We start from the raw sequence: 13,520 nt of genomic DNA, 5'->3' as shown, positions 1-13,520 counted from the left end.
GGGGGGGGGGGAGGAAGAAGAGGAAGAGGAAAGCCTTTAGGCATTTTTCTCACCTATACTCTCCCAAGTGTTCTTAACTCCAACCTGAGACTCAGGAGCTACCAGACCAGATCTGGCCCACAGGCAAGGAAGGACCTGAGCTATGCCAAGAGGACCCATGTATAAACAGCTGTCACTTCAGTACATTTTCTTGTGTCTCTGCTCTCACCTAGAAACCAGGGTCTATGGACTCCACTTTTTGCGGATGTTGCCTCCCTGCCTGGCAGTATCTCTATGTTGCATGCAACCTCCCAGTCTCTGGCTAGAAGTTCTCTCTCGAGCATCCTCTCTAAGCTCAGAAGCAGTGACCCTGGAGGCCTCTGCCATGTACTCATGTGTCTCCGGTCTCCTCAACGACTATCACACAACGTGGAACTGAGATTAGCTTGAGACCCTCTGCCTTGGGCTACCAGTTACATGATCAGGGATCATTAGGACCAGTCTGGTGACTAGTAACGGTAAACTAGTTGATGTTTTTAACTAGATGTTTTTCCCCCTTCTTTTTGTGACAGGGTCTCCAATATCCAAGGCTGGCCCCCAGCTAACTCCCAAGGATGACCCCAAACTTCTGATCCTTCTACCTATACCTCCTGGGATTATAGGCACATGCCACCACACCTAATTTATGGGGTGCTGGGGTTCAACCCCAGGGTTTCATCATAAATGCTAGGCAAGGACTTTACCAAGGGAGCCATATCCCCAGAGTGTTGCTTTATTAAGCTAAAAGTTCGGCATGCTCAGCCCCACTTGTGGTCCAACAATAAATAACTCAGATCATTAGAAGGTCAGTACTTGGTCACTGGGTCTCAGCTAAGGGATTATACAGAGCCCAGTGAGGCTCTCTATATACGCCTGTCACGTGACAGGTGAGAGCCCGGTGGCAGCTCTAGTGTTGGTGCTCGTTTGCTTCTGCCTAGAGCACAGGGAGCTGATCTTAGGGGGAACAGTCCAGAGAAGTGTGCTGCTTCTGCTGTGCTCTGCTGCTCCCCCATCCCTCCAGGAGCCCTTTACGTTAACCAGGTCACCCTTTCCTCCCGAGCCAGGACTCAAATGCTACCTCGCCCTTGACCTCTACCCAGATCAGACCCAGCTAGAAAACAACCAGGCAAAGGACTTATGGCTTGATTCCTTTCTCAGATTAGCCCCTGCATCAGGTCAGCTCCTGAGGGGAGGCTAAACGGAAAAGACCCATGTCCCAAGTGGATTTCACAGCCAGCCAGCCAGGTCATTAGCCTTACAGGGAGAGTCACCATGGCCACACACTATCAGGAGGTTAGCCTCTGAAAAGTACCATCTGAGAGTCACTCTTTAGTTACATGCAGCTTTCTGATTGCAAACCCAGCAGTCCTGTTGAAAGCAGGGTACCTACCTACCTGCATCCCCTGGAGCCCAAACAAAACAGAGTGCCCACTTGCTCAACAGTCTGAGTGCTGTGGGGTGGTTAAGTCTCACCTGTCCCCGGCAATGCCCTGCAGTCCTGAGTATGGGGACTGTGCCAGACGTGTGTACTTGGGACACTCTCACAGCCACTACCACACTAAAGGACCTTATACCAGCAAAGCTTTAGTCACGGTCCCTGGGTGCCACTGCTTTGATTTGGGATAAGCTACAAGGACACACGTAAATTTAAAAGCCTGAGAACTATATGACCATCCAAAGGATTGAGAAGGCTACTTCTGGATTTGAACCATATGGCTGGCCTCTGAAGACTCACTCTAGCATTGGTTAACTAAACGGACAGTACAGACTCTGGGATCACGGGCCAGAGAGAAGCAGTGAGCACAGGATTCCCAAGTTCAGACTTTCAACATTTTACATGACATACTCAGACTTGCAGTGAACTGAGGTCCTACCTATGATCACAAGGGTTTCTCTCCCTTGAGATGGAAGGTCCAAAAAACCCGAGTGGCAGTGAGCATGGAGGAGCAGGATTCAAGAGTAAACAGGGTGCTGATGGAAGACATATCCTATTCAAGAGGCTGCGGCCGAGTCACTGCCAGGTGCACACGCCTAAGCCAAACCCTCCCCAAATGCTCCCTAGGGCAGAGCTACCTGTCCTTCCTACCTGATGAACAGCACCCACCGTGGAAGATTCACCCTAAACCAGGACCAGAATTTGGTTCCTCAATCTTTAGGGGTTTTTTTGTTTGTTTGTGTATTTTGTTTGTTTGCTTGTTTGACAGTGTTTCCCTGTGTAGCCCTGGCTGTTCTGGCCTTGAACTCTGAAGTTCCCCCTCCCCCTGCCTCCCAAGTGCTGGGATGTAAGGTGTGAGCCACCACTGCCAGGCTCAAACTTTCTTTTAAGAAGAGAAGCAGCAGCAGCCAAGACTCAAGCCCACCTACCCCAGCACAGTCGAGTCTCCAGCATCTCCTGCAGAGACCAAGCTCATTTTTCAGCACCAGGCAACCACCCAGTTATCAATCCACAAGCTAGCCTTCTGGAGAACTGAAGCTCAAGTCCTACCCTACGAAGCCCTCTTTTGAGACATTCCCCCAAAGAATCCAAGGAAGAGAAACCCACCCATCCTTCCTTCTCACCTTCTTCCCTTCCTTCCCCTCCCTCCTCTACTTCTATATCTAACTTGAAATATATCTACTGCCTTCCTCCACCCACACCCATCTAAAGTATATGGCTCCACCCCCCAAGGACCTTCCCTGAGTCTCCCCAGGCAGGGAGGGAGGCAGGCAGGCTGCAACAGGCCCCTTGGATTCCTAGCAGTAGACTGGAGCCAAGTCCGCACCTTTCTCTTCCAACTATGTCTCAATAGTATGCCCTCAATTTGACCCCAAAGGGGGATACCCCCATATCCACAGAGGCTCTCTACTGCCCCTCAGACATTCTTCCTTTCACAAAAGGCCCTCCCACAGAGGAACCCACTGGAGCCTTCTAGAACTTGCTGCTGATGCTGGGGAGACCCCTGAGTATTGTCTACACTTCTCTATCTGTCTCTCTCTGGAGGGTAAGTGGAGAAGGCAGGCAGGAGACTTAAAGAGCATGCTTGGGATGAATCCCAAGTCTGACAGGTGGGGAGGTTGGAGACTCCCTGTAAATATTCCGGTTCTAGTCACTCTTTCATCTATTACCCTTCACCCTACACAGGAAGTCCCATGTGCCACACCTATCTCAGCAACATAAAAAAAAAGAAGCGGGGGTGGGGGGTGGGGGGTGGGGGGGGCGGGCGGGATCCAAAGGTCTTTGGGTCCCTGTGGGGGAAGAATTCATCCAGCCCCTTAGCAAGCAGCAGTCCTTCCTCAGAGACAGTCCAGCCTCCATCCCCTGGCCTTCTTGGCCTCCCATCCCAAACTCTGGAGATCAGAGCAGCCAAAGGACCTTTGACCTTCCCCATAGCAATCCCTGACTCTACTTTCAGAACCTCCCTAGAGATGGTGCCAGAAGGAAGCAATGGAGAACAGCCACAACTTTTCCACTGAAACAGGCGGAGGAGCAATGTGAACTTCTTTAGAGATCTCAAGCAAGATCCACAAACCACCCGGCTGTGCTCTCTCCACAGCTCCACACCCCCCACCCACCCACCCACTCACACACCCACACACCATACTTACTTAAGTGTTCCCAGAAGTCCCGCTTTTGCCAGTGTGTTCTTAAAGCTACACATCCCCCCTCAGAGGTTCTCAGGGGAGGGAGGCCTCTCCGGGGGCGTGGCTGTCACTATCCCCAGTGTGTTGCTCACAGGCCCATTCCACCCATTCCACGCCTCCTAGAGATTCAAGGGCCCTGAGCCCCGAGACGATCCCTGGGGAGTGATTGTGTTCAATGTGAGCAATGTACTCTGGAGAGGTTGTGTGAACAGTGTGACCGGGGTTTCAGGGCCACCCAAACCCAGCCCAGCTGGCTGGGACTCATTTTCTCTGGCGAATCCATTTTCCCACCACCCAGGAGCAGCAGGAGCCCTTGGCTAGATGGAAGGCAGCAAGGTCACTGCTGCCCAGAAAGACAGGACCATGTCAGTGGGGTCCTCACACCTGAATTCCAGAGGAAGACCGGGCCTACAAACTGACGTCCAAAAAACTCAGCTTGGCCCTCAAGGAGAAGGAAAGCCCCTGGCACCTCGCTTCAGAAGGAGGACACCCTCCTACTTCCTACTCCTCCTTCCTCTCACAACCGACCATGCTCACCATGCTTGCTCTCACACTTGAGAGCCCCCATCCCCTCCCCATCCCTCTACACCGGCCCAATTGCCACTTTCAGAATCTACTCTGCTTTAACCATTCATAAACCCTCCCAATGTATACTCTATTGTTGGCCAAATAGTGCCCCCCCACCACCAAAGACATTTACATTCCAATCCTTGGAAGCTATGGCACCTTGTCTTCACAATGTGATCAAATAAAGCAGTGGTTCTCAGCCCTCCTAACGCTGTAGTCCTCTAAACAGCTCCTCATGGGGTGGTGGCCCCCAACCATAAAATTATTTTTGTTACCTCATAACTATAATTTTGCTGCTGTTATGAATCATAATGTAAATATTTGATATGCAGGAGATCTAAGGTGTGACCAGGGAAAAGGTTGTTCGACCCTGAAAGGGCTCGTGACCCACATGTTGAAAACCACCAAAATAAAGAATATGGAGAAGTGGAAATTATCTTGGAGTATCTGAGTAAGGCCAACATATCATAAAAGGCACCCAGCAGAAGCCTGAGTCAGAAGTCTACAGGATGAGGAAGGCCGAGTCAGATTGGGAGAGAAGCTACTGTCTCTAACCACAGAGGATGATCCCAAATCAAAGGGTACACAGCAGCCTCTGAAAGCTATAAAGAGAAAAAGAAAGGAACACACAACCCCATGAGACCAAAATAAAGTTTGACCTCCACTACCTTGAAGATTGGGGGGGGGAGGGAGGAGGGAAGTGAAGAACTAGCTCAGTGGTTAAGAGCACTTGCTCATACAGAGGACCCAGGTTCAGTTCCCAGCATCCTTGTGGTGACCTCAGACATACATTCAGGTAAAATTATACACATAAATAAAAAAATCTAAAAGTTTAATGCTTTAAAAAATATGTATGTGTGTGCACATGTATGCACATGCGTGTATGTGTGTGTGCGCGCGTGTACATGTGTGTATGTGTGTGGAGGCGGAAACAGGAAACTATTATTATGCTTCTTTCTGCTCTTATGATCCTGGGTTATCACTTGACACAATGGTTGATGAGGTTGATACAAGCAACCGTTTCTTCAGGGCCTAAGTCTGTAGAAACCCAGCAGGCTGCATCTGAACAAGACGAGGCATCCATCTTGGTGCTCAATAAACCTGGGAAGACCTGCAGAACACCTCTCACTACCTCCCATAGGCATGGAAAAGGCTAAACAGTTGTTGAGATTATGACCTAAGCTAGTTCCTCCTGGAAGTATTCACATTAGTCACTGCCAGAGAGTCCCATGAGCCCAGACGTCCCCAGCATCAGTGACTGATCATTCACCCTCGCAATCTCGTCATAGTTGGCCCCACAGAGGCAGCCCTGCCATGCCAAAGACTCGGCGATCAGTCATGAAAGGCTGGAGGAGAGAGCAAGCAGCCAAGTGTAGACAGGACTGCGGCGATAAGGTCTCCCTGTAAGTATTCCAAAGCAAGCGGCCTGGCAAGAAGTTTCACGGGGACGGAGGAGGCCGATTACTTCTGCTCACAGCTGGGCCAACTCTATGTGGGTTCTGGCAAATCTGGTCACCAAGCAGAGAAAGACACAAAGTACCAGAAGAGGACGCAGCCAAGGCCTTGGAAACAGTAAAGATTCCTGAAGGCAGCCGGGCGGTGGTGGTGCACACCTTTAATCCCAGCGCTTGGGAGGCAGAGGCAGGCGGATTTCTGAGTTTGAGGCCAGCCTGATCTACAGAGTGAGTTCCAGGACAGCCAGGGCTACACAGAGAAATCCTGTCTCAGGGGGAAAAAAAAAAGTTTCCTGATGGCTATGCTAGGTGGCAACTGCAAACCTACCAAAGGGGCCTTTCCTCTATAGGTTTAAAACATATTATTATTATTATTATTATTATTATTATTATTATTATTGATTTTATGTGTACAGGTGCTTTGTCTCATATATTTGTGTACCACTTGTGTGCCTGGTGCCCACAGAATCCAGGAGATGGCACTGGATCCTCTGGAACTAGGGTTACATACTGCTGGTTGTTGTGAACTGTCACATGGGTGCTGAACCCAACTCAGTGTTTTTAACTTCTGAGCTCTCTCTTTAGTCCCTCATCTCTAGGTTTAAAGGGGTAGGGGGTGAGGGGTGCTACTTACCTAAATGCACTAGGTCCTGGGTTCAATCTCTAGCACTTAAACACACACACACACACACACACACACACACACACGGTCAGGGCCCAAAGCCCAGGCCCTGAAGACTCCCCATGTTATTAACTTCACCCCTATTTGGAGAGCTGCTTGCTTTGAGGCCTATCGGGAGCTAGCTGCAAAGGGAGAAAAGGAGCCACAGCTGTAGCATTTGTTGCTGAAAGAGCTTCAGAGGCAGGGAAGAAGCCCAGTGGGAATCTATTGGGGCCTGCAAAGCTCTCAGCAGAGAAGAGGCAATGTGGGCATGCAACAAGAAGTTAAAATGCACATACCACAGGCTTGGAAGCGGGTAGATCTTTACTTTCCTGCAACTATATGTGGCCTTAAGCTTCAAGTTCTCCATCTGATAAGTGGTCACAATAACCTCACGGTCTGTCTCCAAGGCTGGAGAGTACAAGTAACCTGCACATCAACATACAGGAAGCTGACCAAGCGCCAGAGAGAGAATACTTGCTCCACAAGCACCCGGATGAAATATTCTCCTCACTTCAACCTCAATTTATATCCACCCAGATCTCACATCATAACTCAGCAGGTAAAGGCTTTGCCACCACACCGAGGCAGACGACAATGGGTTCCATCTCTGGAACTGATGTGGGGAAGGAGAGAGAGAACCAGTTTCCTCGAGTTCTCCTCCGATTGTCGCATGATGTAGCATTCACACATCCAGCCAGACAAAACACACACACACACACACACACACACACACACACACACAGATGGGCAGATGGACAGACGGATAGATGCATACACAAGCAAACACATGCATGCAATAAATAAATCTATAATAATAATAATAATAATAATTCAAAATTGATGGATCAGCGTGTCCTGGCCCTCCCCACTAAACCAGTGCGTATCCATTTTCCAGGGTCCCAACACAGCTCAGATCATGGTCTCACAGTCTCACAAGAGCAGCTCAACTGAAAATTACACCAGAAAAGCCCGGGTCAGTAGAAGCCCCACTGCCAGCACAGCGGGACACATTCCTCAGCATTCCATAGGGTCTGCCGGCTGGGGAAGCAGCACTGTGGGGAGCCACAAGCCCCAGGGGAAAGACCATCAAAGCACAAGTGAGTGAGCAACAAACACCATCCTTCACACTAGTCCTTGGGTTTTGAGAAGGGCTTCAGATGGTCACAGCAGCAAAGAAGGCCCCCGAGCTCTTAAGTCACGGAGTATCAAACAGGAAAAAGGCAGAAGAATACAAGAGTCCAGGAATGTAGCCTGCTGTAGTGGCGTGAACGAGAACGCCCCCCCCCCATAGATTCAGACAAACTGAATGTTTGATTCCCTGTAGGTGGATTTGCTTAGAAAGAATTAAGAGGTGTGGCCTTACTGGAAGAAGTCTGTCTGTCGCTGGGGGTGGGCTGTGAGTTCAAAACTTACACCAGGCCCAGCCTTCCTCTCCCTCCCCTAGCCCCTCCATTCCTCCCTCTCTGCCTCCAACTTATTAATTATTATGTAAGCTCTCAGCTACTACTACAGCACCATGTTTGCCTGCTTGCCTACTGCCAAGCTCCCACCCTATGGTCATGGACTCACCCTCTGAAAACACAATCAAGCTCCCAACTAACTGCTTTCTCCTATGAGCTGCTTTGGTCATGGTGCCTCTTCACAGCAAAAGAACAGTGACTTAAGATGTCAGCCTTCCTCTGAAGGGGCCTGCCTACCTCTGCTCATTGGATGCACATCCATACCTACTCTCACTCGAAGATAACCCGGGCTGCCATCCCTAAGCTTCGAGCTTGGGAATTCACTCACTCAACAAGCATTTATTCAGCGCCTACTTTGCACAAAGACGCTGTGGCAACCATGTGGGAGCCATAACAATGAATCACACACAGGCTGGACCCACAAGAGATTCTTCTATTAGAACAAGTGCATCCGTCACAAAAGGGGTTAAGGGAGCAACATGGGCTGGGGGACATGGGGGAGTGCTTGCTAGCATCTTTCAGGTCTTGCGTTCAAGACCTTATCCTGTGAAGACAGAACTCAAACAGCCAGAGAGTGGAGTCAAGACATGCACGAGAGCTCCGGAAGGCCTCCAGCTTAGGAATGTGACACTTCTGAGCAAGATGCTAGGCCCCAGGGATACTAGAATTGGTGACACACAGTCTCTGTCTTTGAGGAACTTGAACTCTAGAAGGAAAAGGGCTTGTAGGCAGAGTATCTATGTAACAATGCCCTGAGTACAGCACTTAAGTCAATAATGAATTAACAAAAGAGGCTAACAGAGGGGCCAGTATGCCTGGGACCCACAAGCTTTGTATAAGGAGGTGATATTTTGGTTGAGTCACAAATGAGGAGTAAGCCAGGCAAAGAAGAGCTCCAAAGGGGTCAGCCAAGCTGGACTCCCTTTAAAGGGAGAGCAGCAAGGCCTGGGAAGCAGGGCCTAGGAGCACCTGACTTGCTTTGTAGGAAAGGACAACCAGGGCAGGTCTGGAAGATCAAGCCACAGAGACAGGTGGAGACAGGTTCCAGGAGATGAGCCGGGAGACTATGTCCTGAAAAGGCACCACTTGAGCCTCAGACTGCAGCTCAAATGTCCACGGGACCAAGAAGTGTTTGAAAAGAAGATAGAGACCTAGGATCTGCAGACTTTCCACAGCAGATGTCTAGAATAAAGGCAGTGATGAGGGGGTTGGGGGGAAGCACCCCAGAGATCACTGGCTAGAAAGGAGTAAGACCTACTCCGGACTCACACGAAGAGGGAAGATGTGTGACCCAAATCAAGGTGACTCGAAGCAATGTGTAAATTAGGTGTTTCAGAAAAGCAGGAGGAAAGGCTGGGATGTAGCCCAGCTGCTACGGTGCCTGCCTGCAGGGAACGCTCGGGTTTGATACCCAGTACCACAGAAAACCAGAGGCAGAAACAAAAGACTGTTCAAAGCTATCCTTAGCTACACAGGGAGTGTGTGTTCAGTCTGGGCTATGTGTGACCTTTGTCGGAGGGGTTGGAGGTAGGGTAGAAAGGTTAAGAGGTATCACCCTAGTGCAATTCCTCCTGACCTGAGGCTATTATCCAACAGGGACCACTGAGGTTCCAGTCTTAGCTGGGGAGGGGAATCTCCCTCTAGCAGTAGGGGCCCATAGCTCTCATCTGGGCTGGGGAAGGGTCCATATGAATCTTAACATCAAAGGGATTCCCTCCTCTCCCCCATCTTTTTTCCTTTCCCGTACTTGTCAGAAGTGGGGAGTGAGGCTGCCAGCATGGTATCACCCCCAGTCTTGGCTCCTTCCTAATTCTAAGCATGAGCCTCCAGGTACAGAAACAAATGTACAAGAGACGCTCCCTCCTGGACCGATGTAGTTAAACCACCAACTTCCTCCTCCGTGGCTTCTCCACAACCCACCCCTGCTTCTGTCCTGGGCTTCCCACCAGAGCCTTTAGGATCCTAGCCCAGAAGTTAGGGGAGTGGTTTTTCCAAGGCAGACCTTAGGGAGATTTGCATACAGTTGTAAATCCTCACAGACAGCCAGATCTTCCAATCCAGCACCTCACCCTGCAGTGCTGCAGCTCTGGAAAGCCACTCCACCACAACACCTGCTCCCATCCCCCAGTCCCTCACACCCTGGCTAAGAGGCCTCAGGCAGACAGGCCTAAGGAAACTCATCCAACCAGTTTCCAGCAGAGAGAGGAAACTTCTCCCTTCAGTGAGGAGTACACAAAGACCAGAATTTCAACAGTTCCCTCACCGGTTAACCAAACTCCAGAGGCTACAGGGTACACAGGGTATGGCAGCTCCGGTGGCAGTCCACTCCACGAAGAGGGAGGCCTTGATACACAGAGAAAGAAGTAGTGAAGTCCGAGCAAGGACCTGCCAACAGGCTCCCTGTACCTGCTGCCTAGAGCTACACAAAGGTAGGTGCTGGCTCCACCTGGCCGGACCCTTTAGGGTATCCAGGAGCCACTTGTCACCTCCCCTACCAATGGTGCAGCTTGATTTCATCTAAAACCACCACCATCGCCAACCCCCATGGATTCTGGGAAAAAGACGTTTTTTTCCCATTATGCATTATGTGTGTGGGTATGGGGACAGCATGATCACCCAGGGCCTTCTCTAGCCACCCAACCCAGGGCCTTCTCTAGCCACTCATCAGTAAATATTGAGAGAAGACCTCTGAAGTCCCCAAAAGCAAAGCACTCCAAAAGCCACAGGACTGTCTGCTAGTCACATGGCCAAACCTACTGGAAGCACCCAGGCAAGGTAAATACAAGTCACTTTTCTACACTGAACCAGGTGTGGTCCTCCATTTCTGAACCTCCAGGGGAGACTCTAAAGCCTTGGGCCACAAGCCCGTGGCTGCTCACGCTCTCCAGAGGTTGCCAGGCAAAGCTTAGAGTCCCAGAGTTCACAGAGTCCCCAACTGCACTCCACTCAGACGCCCTCGGTCGGCCAGGTCCCAGAGGCTACCTACCGCTTTCCTCAAAAGGGCTCCCATCCCAACACCGAGAGCAGCCCTGGGAAGGTGGCCAGGGGCTGGGGAGCTGCATTCTGTCCGGAGTTCGGCAGCCCAGCAGTTAACAGGCTCGGGCTGGGCGAGCAACAAACTGCCACCAACCACCTCGGGAATTAAAGCGCCCGCTGCCTCCTGCTGAAACCTCTTCAATAAACGTCCTATTCAGAACCAGTTCCGCGTGTGGGTCATACTTGCTGCATTTCTCTCATTCCTGATTGCTGGGGGGCCTAACCATGAAAACGTAGCTTCCCGGCACAACTTAGCACGCTCCTGATGGGTGAAGACCCAGGCCACAGCCCCAGGAGGTAAGCACCTTGCTGCTGAGGTCCACAAATATCTCCAGAGATTAAGCACATGGGGTACTAAGTGCAGGAAGTCAAACACTGAAGACTCAAACAAAGCCAGATCAGTCAAAGCACAACAATACTCCATTTGTGGAGCACCTTCCCCCACTCAGGCCCTCGAAGCCTAAGGCTATTAACCCTTCCGTCCTCAAGGGTGTAAGTTGGAGGGTGGGACAGGTGGACAGAATTATCCCTGCTTTTCTGGTCAGGAAAACTGAGGCACGAGCTGTTCCCATATAGCAAACTAAAATCGCAGGCAACATTTTTACGAGGGCGTACCAGGCGCTGCTCTGACACACTCGCTATGTAACTTCACAGCACTCCCCCACTCAAGGCCATGCGGCTAGGGAGGTAGGAAGGCAGGGTTTGCTGGAATCCAGGATCCTTGAGCAGTTCATTCACAAGCAACACGTGCCTCCCCCTCTTCACACACACAGGACCCAGGAGACTAGACGGAGCCAGAGAGGAATCCACCTTCCCTCATGGGATACCTCCTTTCTTGTCGCTCTTTTTAAAAGTTAACATTTTGCTGGGGAAAAGTTCCTGCACGGTGTGACAACCTCAGAAAGAGGCCCAAACGGAGCCATCCGGGAACCCACAACTCACCCATAGATGCTTCCAGAAAGAAATCACTTGTGAGACCAGCAGAAGACAGCTGGGGGCAAACACACGGTGGAGTTCTTCTGCCCACACACTCCGGAGTTGTGGGGTCGTAGTCTGCACACAGTACTCAGTGAGGCACAAAAATCTCGAACTGCTTCGGTGAGTGTCCCGACAATATACCCCACTTTGCAACCTCAGATGGCAAGTCCGGGGCTTCCGGAGGTTGGTGCCCTTAGTGTTCTCCGGGTCCTGTCAGTTGTGCTGACAGCTGTGTGAGGACTTGCCAGAAGACGGCTGATGTAAACGAGTGTGTAGGTGATGTGGACACAGATGGTACTTTGTGGGTGACTGTGTTGAGAGGAAAGAGGTGTCCTCCTGGCAGAGACACTGATGTAGGCTTGGGGGTGGGGGCATGGGATACAGCTCCCCTGTCCACCGCCTGGCTGTAGCTGATACTACAGAGCCAAAGCTGGAGTGACTTCCCAGCAGTTGAATGCTTACCTGGCATGTGTGAGAGCCAGGAACCAGTCCCTGTCCCCCATTCCCCCCTCCCACCCATGCTCATCACCCAGGAAAGGCAGAGGATCACTCATGTTTGATCTCAGTATAAATTATAGGCTAGATGCTGGGGATGTAGCAACCAGCAGCATGGATGAGACTGCTTCTTCTCACTGAACCTAGGTGACAGCAGGCAAGACAGCCACACCAGTAAATAAACAGTATATTTCAGGACTGTGCTAAGTGCCATGCAGAAGGAGAAAAAAAAGAGGACAAATGGTGTGTCGGGAGGGGGCGGGGGATGGGACCTTTGTTAGGTAGAAGAGAGCAGGGTGAGGTGTGCAGGAAGTGAGACATACAACGTGAAAAGCAGCCAAACTGGCAAAACCTTCCAACCTTCTCCCCTCTACCCCACATCAACCTTGCACTTCCACTCGCTGCAAGCCTGAACCTACCTCCGAATCACAAGCAAGCACACATTTACATAATGTCTTGCTTTGAAGCACCAGCACCTGTCTCTACACCCCAGGAAGAGAGAAAGCTCCATGCAAAAATTGCAAGAGGCAATTGCCAAGGTGGCTCATGCATTTTTTCTGCCAAACCTGTTGTCCTGGGACCCACAATAGTTCCGGAAGAACCAACTCCTGGTGATAATCTGCAGACCTCTACATGCAGGCCACAACATGTGCATAACCACCTACCCACCCCGCAACACACACACTAAAACTTTAAATAAGAACAATGAAAAAAACCTAAAAACATAATTAAGAAGACAACCCAGAGTAATGAGATGACACAGCAGGTACATCACTTGCCACTGTACCCACGTTGAGCATCTGAGTTCAGTCCCTGCACCCTAAATTGGAAGGAGTGAACTGCAGGTTGTCCTCTGACACCTCAGGCACCCAAACAAATACATACATACATACATACATACATACATACATACATACATACATAGTTTTTCAGGTTTATTAATGTATGTACTTTATTGTACAGTGCTGTATCTACCTGTGTGCACACCAGAAGAGGGCATTGAATCCCACAGGACTACAGTCATAAATAGCGTGAGCCATAGATAGTGTGAGAATTGAACTCAGGACCTGTGGAAGAGCAACCAGGGCTTTTAACCCCTAAGCCAACTCTCCAACCCCATAAATAAATGTTTGTTTGGTTTTTTTTAAAGGCAAGCAAGAGCCGGGCAGTGGTGGCGCACACCTTTAGTCCCAGCACTTGGGAGGCAGAGGCAGGCGGATTTCTGAG

The 13,520-nt window shown here is 50.5% G+C and overlaps 1 protein-coding gene and 1 long non-coding RNA gene across 11 annotated transcripts in view; one reads left to right on the top strand and one right to left on the bottom strand.

Moving 5' to 3' along the window:
• Positions 1-13,520, bottom strand: part of Plekhg3 (pleckstrin homology and RhoGEF domain containing G3) — a 46,131-nt gene that overhangs the window by 21,436 nt on the left and 11,175 nt on the right. The window contains exon 1 of one of the 10 annotated variants that reach the window (XM_031357202.1): positions 11,763-11,780. The exons of the other annotated variants lie outside the window; for them this stretch is intronic. The gene's annotated coding sequence lies outside the window, so the exon portion shown is untranslated. Of the gene's footprint in view, positions 1-11,762; positions 11,781-13,520 lie in introns of those variants that run through there. 10 annotated transcript variants of the gene reach the window in all.
• Positions 9,943-10,984, top strand: LOC116080709. Its single transcript, XR_004114564.1, has 3 exons — positions 9,943-10,213; positions 10,442-10,559; positions 10,786-10,984. It is a non-coding gene; the product is annotated as an uncharacterized LOC116080709 (long non-coding RNA).

This window comes from Mastomys coucha, unplaced genomic scaffold, assembly GCF_008632895.1.
Source record: "Mastomys coucha isolate ucsf_1 unplaced genomic scaffold, UCSF_Mcou_1 pScaffold6, whole genome shotgun sequence".
Taxonomy (NCBI): Eukaryota; Metazoa; Chordata; class Mammalia; order Rodentia; family Muridae; genus Mastomys; species Mastomys coucha.
Note: the sequence above shows the minus strand (reverse complement) of the source record. Positions and strands in the feature narration are given on the sequence as shown.